Source organism: Colobus angolensis, unplaced genomic scaffold (genome assembly GCF_000951035.1).
Source record: "Colobus angolensis palliatus isolate OR3802 unplaced genomic scaffold, Cang.pa_1.0 Scaffold365, whole genome shotgun sequence".
In the NCBI taxonomy this organism is placed as follows: Eukaryota; Metazoa; Chordata; class Mammalia; order Primates; family Cercopithecidae; genus Colobus; species Colobus angolensis.
In genome coordinates this window covers 153,333-162,229 of record NW_012116988.1, presented here as the reverse complement: position 1 = coordinate 162,229, position 8,897 = coordinate 153,333, and the positions used below count along the sequence as shown (strand labels likewise).

The following is an 8,897-nucleotide window of genomic DNA, read 5'->3' as shown; positions in this document are numbered from 1 at the left end:
CCATTATTTGAAAATGTTATGTTTCACACAGAATTAAAAGTGGAATTATAATTAAATACAGCAATCCCATTTATGAATCTATATCCAAAGTTTGCAACACAGGACCTAGAAGAGATACGTAAACATCTATATTTATTGTACCAGCATTCACAAAAGGCAAAACGCTGAAGTAACCCAGATGTCTTTTGATTCATAAACATAAAAAAGATAACATATACATACAATGGAATTTTATTCAGCCTTAAAAATATTGTGGCCAGACATGGTGGCTCATGTCTGTAATCTCAGCACTTTGGGAGGCCGAGGCGGGTGGATCACTTGAGGTTAGGAATTCAATACAAGCCTGGCCAACATGATGAAGCTCCATCTCTACTAAAAATACAAAAAACTAGCCAGGCCTGGTGGTACATGTCTGTAATCCCAGCTACTTGGGAGACTGAGGCAGGAGAATCACTTGAACCCAGGAGTTGGACGTTACGGTGAGCCGAGATCACACCACTGCACTCCAGCCTGGACAAGAGAGTAAGACTTCATCTCAAAAAAAGAAATCAAATTTAGAAGAAAATAATAGCCTTATATTGCTAAATTGAAAAAATATATATATTTTTGCAGAATATAATTAAAGCCTCTGATATATATAAAACAAATATTTGAAAATAAATTATGTTTTTATTTAGATATAGGCTGAAGAAAGTGAGTGCAAATCCTGTAATTCCTCTTTGCCTGCAGCAAACAAATGTATAAGTAACTATTTTAGTAAATATGGAGTGCCTACTAAGTATCTAATTTGCTTCAGGCATAATACTTAAATTGTGACATATTGTCCTAAAGGTGTGAATCCAAAATTATGGACAAATTTGAAATACCAAATAGAAAGAAAAATGAATAGGGTGACATTAGTTTGATGGAAAAATAAAAAGTGACATATTTTCTTATACCCTGAGAGCAAGAAAATTTGTCAGCCATCCCTAACAAAAATGTCTTTGAGAGAGCCAAGCATCATGTCACAGCTGTAATGACAACTACATGGTACACTGAGGTTGGAGAATTTCTTCAGACTAGCTTGGGGTATGCAGCAAGTCTTCATCTCCAAAATAAGTGCCTTTAAGGGAGCTTTAAAGGCCGGGCGCGGTGGTTCATGCCTGTAATTTCAACACTTTAGGAGGCTGAGGCAGGTGGGTCACCTGAGGTCAGGAGTTCAAGACCAACCTGGCCAACATGCTGAAACACTCTCTCAACTAAAAATACAAAAATTAGCCAGGCATGGTGGTGCATGCCTATAATCCCAGCTACTTGGGAGGCTGAGATAGCAGAATTGAGTGAACCAGGCTGGGTGGCAGAGGTTGCAGTGAGCTGAGATCAGGCCACTGCACTCCATCCTGGGTGACAGAGATGAGACTCCCTCTTAAAAAAAAAAAAAAAGAAAGAAAGAAAGAAAAAAGCCCGGCCTTAGTGGTTCATGTCTGTAATCTCACCACTTTGAGAGTCTGAGGCGAGTGGATAATCTGAGTTCAGGAGTTCAAGACCAGTCTGGCCAACATGGCGAAACCCCATCTCTACTAAGATAAAAAAAATTACCCGGGCATGGCTGGGCACGATGGCTCATGCCTGTAATCTCAACATTTTGGGAGGCTGAGGTGGGTGGATCACCTGAGGTCAGTTCAAGACAGCCTGGCCAACATCATGAAACCCCGTCTCTACTATAAACACAAAAATTAGCCAGGTGTGAAGGCGCATGCCGGTAATCCCAGCTACTCAGGACACTGAGACAGTAGAATTGATTGAACCTGGCCGGGAGACAGAGGTTGCAGTAAGCCAATATCAGGCCACTGCACTCCAGTGTGGGTGACAGAGATGAGACTCTATCTCAAAAAAAAAAAAAAAAAAAAAAGCCGGGTGCAGTGGCACATGCCTGTAATCTCAGCACTTTCGAAGGCTGAGGTGGATGGATCATCTGAGTTCAGGAGTTCGAGACCAGCCTGGCCAACATGGCTAATCCCTATCTCTACTATAAATACAAAAATCCGGGCGTAGCCGGGTGGGATGGCTCACGCCTGTAATCCCAGCATTTGGGAGGCTGAGGTGGGCAAATCACCTGAGGTCACCAGCCTGGCCAACATCGTGAAACCTCGTCTCTAGTAAAAATACAAAAATTAGCCGGGTGTGGTGGCAAGTGCGTGTAGTACCAGCTACTTGGGAGCTGAGGGAGTAAGATCACCTGAACCTGGGAGGCGGAGGTTGCAGCGAGCTGAGATGGTGCCACTGCACTCCAGCCTGAGCAACAGAGTGAGACTCCGTCTCAAAAGAAAAAAGAGAGACAGAGAGAGAGAGAGAGAGAGAGAGAGAGCTTTGAGATCCAGGGAGGGAGTTATGAAACTGATAATGCCCAAGACTGAGGCGCATCCTTTTCAAAAGGCAGGCATTCATTCAGGTGGCAAACTATAGGACCTCTGTTCTTGGCAGACTGAAAAATAGCCCACCCAACTTGGTCCCACTGAGAATATTAAACTTACCCTGTAACAATCTCATACTCCTCCCAGTCACAGTCTGGGAGAGGTCCTGCCCTTCCACAGGGCTGGAGGAAGATACCCATTTATAGTCATGCAGGCAGGTTTGCAAGACCTTAGCCTTTACTGTGGTCCCTGAAGCAGTTCCATGAGAGTTCAAGGCCAGTTCTGCCTACATAGAAACCTACACAGTGACCTGGCAAAATCCTCTTTGATGCTCAGTGAAAGCCATACTCAATCACATCCTAATGTAATGCTTACCATATGCAGACATGACTACAGAAACCTGCCTAGTGACTGCCCTACAGATCAAAGTCCTGAAGGATATTCAGCATGTCCCAAAATAAAATTCAAACTACAGCTACACAATCCCCTTGTAACAGGCCAACTAAAGTAAACCCTTGTGCAGACATAGCAGCCTTGTGAGTAACCTACAATCCCTCTTCATTACAAACCCAAAGGGCATCCCATTATCCTGGGAGCCCAACAAAAGATCTTTACCTCCTGAAACCAGTTGATAAAAACTTGAAGAGGTGCTTGTTTCTTGAAATTCACAGGCACCAGTGCAAAATTATATTGTGTCCAGTGTCAATGCTTCTATTTTAAAATAGCACTGGATGTATTCAGCAGAATAATTAGTCAAAACAATTTTTTAAAGCCATTAAAATGGAAGACAAATAGGTAAAAAGTTAGTTTGTAGATCATATAATCTCATATATAAAAAACATACACAGTACATTTAAACATGTCTAAACTAATTAATATACTCAGTAAATTAGCAAAATATAAAATTAACATACATTTTATAAGATAAACTTATAATTCCATAAATTTAAACTTCCATAAACTTAAACTCTTTGATAAAATAGAGGAGGAAAACAATCTCATGGACAATAGCATTAAAATAATAAATTTCTTAGAACAAATTTAACCAATGATCTAAAACACCTTTACAATAAATGATATATCAATGGAGGAAATTAGAAAAGACACAAAGTTTAAAATATTTTGTGTGTATGGATTGAAAGAATAAATACTGTTAAAGTGACATATTATCCAAAGTGATCTACAGATTTAATAAACTCCCTATCAAAATTCCAGTGGTATTTGTTTTCACAGTAATGAAAAATACAATCATAAAATTTACTTGAAACTTCAATAAGCTCTGAATAATGAAAGCGATCTTGAGGAAAAAGAACAAAGCAGGAGGACAACATACTTTAAAATTGCAAACTATATTTCAAGACTGTAGTAATGAAAACAGGATGGAACGTGCAGAAAAAAATGAACAAAAAGATGAAACAGAGACCACTATTCTCACATATTTCAGACATGAGGTAGAAAGAAAACTTTAAAAAATAGGTTAACATAGAGTTTCTTAAAATTTCACAGATATTTATGTGTCCACCAAAACATTAAAAAAGCAGATTTTGTAGTCTTGTATATGCCAAAAAGGGGACTTTGGCTCTCATTGAAAACTAGAAAGATAACTGAAGGGAAAGTATATTCCTTAGAAAAGTTAGAAGGATAAGAAAAAAGATACCCCTATGTAAGAGAAAAACTAAAATAAAAAATAAACTTCGGCATCCCTGAAACTATTTTCCTTGGAGCACAACTCCTAAATTGTATTTCTTATTCTTATTCGTTTATATATTTATTTATTTATTTGAGATGGAGTTTCATTCTTGTTGCCCAGGCTGGAGTCCAATGGCACGATCTCAGCTCACCACAACCTCTGCCTCCCGGGTTCAAGCGATTCTCCTGCCTCAGCCTCCCGAATAGCTGGGACTACAGGCATGTGCCACCACACCCAGCTAATTTTGTATTTTTAATAAAGACGGGGTTTCTCCACATTGGTTAGGCTGGTCTCAAACACCCGACCTTAGGTAATCCGCCCGCCTTGGCCTCTCCAAGTGCTGGGATTACAGGCGTGAGCCACCACACCCGGCCCCAAATCGTATTTCAAAAACTGACTTTCTCCTTGACATTTGGACCTCTCATCTGTGTCATCTGTTACATTCACTATCATCTACTTGGGGGTTTGGGCACCATCTCATGTCTCTCCATATTCCAGGGCTCTTTGCCTTGCTCCAGACAGGTGATCAGGTCTGGCTTAGAGACAGCAATACCTGTTTTATTAAAAATAAATAACATGAATGCTGCTCATATTCTTCAAATAATATGCTCAGTAAAGAGAATGTAATTAATAGAATAGTAAATTAATTACAAAATACTAATTTAAAACAGAAATTTCTAAATATTTAGACTTTTTTAAATTTGTAGGTTCTTAATTTTACTACTTAGCATTGCTGAATCAAAAACTGAAGATGACAATTAGATTTTAAGATATAGAAAACAATATTTTATGCTACTAAATTTCTGGAATTACCACTAATTTAGAGTGAAGGATACAGATCAGCTCAGGAATGTAAAAAGTCCAGATCAAGATGAAACATCTTGAATTTTTTTCTACGCTGACAAATCCCCAAGATTTTCTTTCTCCTTTTTTTTTTTTTTTTTTTTTGAGATGCAGATGGAGTCTCACTCTGCCACCCAGGCTGAAGTGCAATGGTGCAGTCTCAGCTGACTGCAACCTCTGCCTCCTGGGTTCAAGTGATTCTCCTGCTTCAGCCTCCCAAGTAGCTGGGACTACAGGTGTGCGCCACCACACCTGGCTAATTTTTGTATTTTTTTTTAGTAGAGACGGGGTTTCACCATGTTGGCCAGGCTGGTCTTGAACTCCTGACCTCAGGTGATCCACCTGCCTTCCCAAAGTGCTAGGATTACAGGCATGAGACACTATGGTTGGCCTCCAAGATTTTCTTAGAAATAGAGATCTGATACTCATTTATACAAAGATCAATTACCAAAAAACATTCTAAAAAAAAAAAATGAAATCTTTAGGGTATATTAGGAATTGTATATTGAAGTTATTCTCACCCAGGAAGACCAGGTTTCTGTAGTTCTCTAACATCACATTCCTATATAAATTCTGCTGTGCAGTGTCCAGGCATTCCAGTCCTCCAGAGAGAATTCTATGGCCACATTCATAAATGTCAATGGTCCCTGAAAAGTACACACACACATATTTACCACGTGGCCATGGGCAAAATTTTTAATTTGACTTAAGTTGAAATGAATGACTAAAGAGTACTGGTTCTGACTTATAAAAGTGAATGAAATTACCCAAATGAAGTAATTTTAAAGACAGAAATATTCTTTGATGTATTCTCTAACTTTGAGAAAAGACTAGAATAAGATCCACAACATCAATTTATATATGATACTTTTCTGGATAATAAAATATAAAATTAAGGGCATGAACACAAGCATGTACATTCTGGAGTGCTATATTCACATTATATATAATGAGTTCTGTTGAGATGAAAGATACGTTGAGTTAGAAAATACATTTCAAATTTTAATGTGTACAATAAACTGGAAATCTGTTATGCTTTTTTTTTTTTTGCAGAAGATCTGGAATGAAGTCTGAGTTGCTGAATTTTTAATAAGCTCACAAGAAATGCCAATGATTCTGCCCCAAAGAAAAATATTTTATCAAACATCCAATAAGTGAAATAACCTGTTTTTTCACCCCGGTTTTCATGGCCTATAACAGAGAGATGACAGTCTTCATTTTCCAAACACAAATATATGGAAAGAAATCTTAAAGAAGAAGAGCAGCTGCCAGATTATATTTGAAAATTTATACAAATCAGCTTCATAAAGATACTTAATAATGAAGAAAAAAATAACTCTATAGTGAAAAAATCTGCCAGAGAGCTCTTTAACTGAGTGAATCATTAGCATCAACTGCACTAGGACAAATTTTCATGATGTGATAAAACACTCAGAAGGACATAGCATCACTGCTGAAATGTTGTTTCCAATTAGTAAATTATAGTCTAAATTCAACTGTGTGGAAACAACAGTTTTATGCAAATTTCAATGTATAAGTATCTTCTATCTTGATACAGGATATCTCAAAATACAGGAATCTTCTATTCAAGATACCTGTATCTTTTATGTTCTGTAATGTTTAATAGTGATTTTAAGTAATCTTTCTTTAGCACCCTCGAGAACAGGTATCTCCTGATAATATTTTTTCAGAACTTTCTGGGTAATAAATGCCATCCTGTTTAAATAAGCATTTTCTAAATTCTATTCTGCATAGGGCTAATAGCAAACACAAATGGAACTTCAACATTACATGTTCTCCACCTTTACTAAGGATTCCAGCTTTTCCCCAATAGTAATCTTGAGTATCCACACTTTTCCATGTTCAATAGCCACAAAAAGAACACTTTTAATACTGCAGATCATAAAGAAATGGTGAGAATTTTGCAAAGTATATAAAAAGACACAATGTAAAAAATTTAGAGAAGACTCTGGTACATAGGAAAGAAATATTTTCAGAGACCCTTGATTATCATAAGAATTTTAAAAAGTAGTTAAAACAAACTCATTAGGGAGAAAAAAACACAACTACAGAAGTCAAGGTTTGCAAGTCCTAAATGCATAGCACTCCAGGAGGCAGAGTGGACACAGCTCTTGATCTGAGACAAGTTTAGCTGAAAAAAAATGCCACTTTTTCTTCTATCTCCTCCTTCTCTGGGATTTATTTTCAGATGAGATTTTCTGGACCAATTACACCTGCATCTTGAGAACATTCCACCTGTTTAAATGCTACGACCACACCCACAGGCAAAAGGACCAAAATCATCAGAAAAAGTCCACCCATTTCTGGGTGAATCTTCAGAAAAGATTCAGAAATGATGAAGAGAAAAATAGAAGTTTCTCCTTTCCTGTCCTTAGGTACCCTCCCTGCCACAGACACCAGCAATTTCTGCTACAATAATGGTAGTATGGGCCACACTGCCCTGTCTTTACCAAACCCAAACAGAACAGGCCCTGTGACCATCCTTTACTGGAAAAGTAAAACATAATTCTCATGAATGTATCTTGAACCCCTCATAGTTGATTCTGGCCTTACCTTAGAGTCACATGAGGCACTTAATCAAAACAACATAAACGTGTCCACACAAAACAATAAACAGAACCTGTGAAGAGGGCACAAGTAAAGGGATTTCTAATAATTAGCCATGAAATCTGAGTGTCTACACCTAAGTAATCCACATTACTTAGAATGGCAAAAATGTCAATTAACTTTTGCACCAACCTAATAGAAGTTCAACTGATAACCATTTAGCTAAGCATTGCCTTGCAATTTTTTTTTTAGACGGTGTTTTTTGCTCTTGTCACCCAGGCTGGAATGCAATGGCACAATCTCTGTTCGTTGCAACCTCCACCTCCTGGATTCAAGAGATTCTCCAGCCTCAGCCTCCCAAGTAGCTAAGATTACAGGCACCTGCCACCATGCCCGGCTAATTTTTATACTTTTAGTAGAGACGGGGTTTTACCATGTTCGACAGGCTGCTCTTGAGCTCGATTTCAGGTGATCCACTCACCTCAGTTTCCCAAAATGCTGGGATACAGGTATGAGCCACCACACCCAGTTGTCTTGTAATATTTAATAAGCTTACAAATCACTTGGTAACTTTGGACCTTCCCTATGTAATTCGATTCTGCAGGTTTTCAAAGGGTTCATGAATGTGTGTTTTAAATAAGTCCCCTGTCAATGCTGATGTTGCTTCTTCTAGGCTCATCATTACAATTAGTTAGAGAAGCAGGCACAGCACAGAGTCCCTTACACTCAGCACTCTTGTCACAACACAAATACTTCTGGCACAAATGAAGACAACTAATCTCCGTCTTTAAGTATTATATTCTTTGCTGGTTCTGTAAAGTTTACAGAGGCAACAGAAAGTAGCAACGCCTGTGCTCAAGAGTATGTTACAGAGCACTATGCGTGGAATAATGCATTATGTGATTTAATTCTCATAACAAACTGGGAGTTAGCAAGGGTGTTTAATAATTCCCAGAATTTAGATTAAGGGCTCAGCATTTTTATTTAATCTTCTGTTTCTCTGTCCTTGGTTTTTTAAAAAATGTATAGAATACTAAATATTGACAGATGAGAGGGATACAGAAAGGAAGAATTTAATGTAGTTTAAAGAAATTTTTATTGTGTTCATATTTACTTGTTTGTGACTTGTGGAGCAACTACTGGATCTGCAGGAATAGAAAACAGGTTGCTAAATAAAATGTCTCTGCAAGTATTGGTTTAACAGAAAATTTAAAAATTAAGATGCTAAAATACATACTTTATTTTTCCAATTTTATCTGCTTTCGTGTTTCAGAAAATTGTGAGCACCAGCTCTAAAAAATGTAACAGATTCTGGCTGGGCGCGGTGGCTCAAGCCTGTAATCCCAGCACTTTGGGAGGCCGAGACGGGCGGATCACGAGGTCAGGAGATCGAGACCATCCTG

General features: G+C 38.1%; 1 pseudogene; it reads right to left on the bottom strand.

Annotated features, from left to right (window-relative positions):
• LOC105519967 overlaps positions 1 to 8,897 on the bottom strand; it is a 53,759-nt pseudogene that overhangs the window by 38,957 nt on the left and 5,905 nt on the right.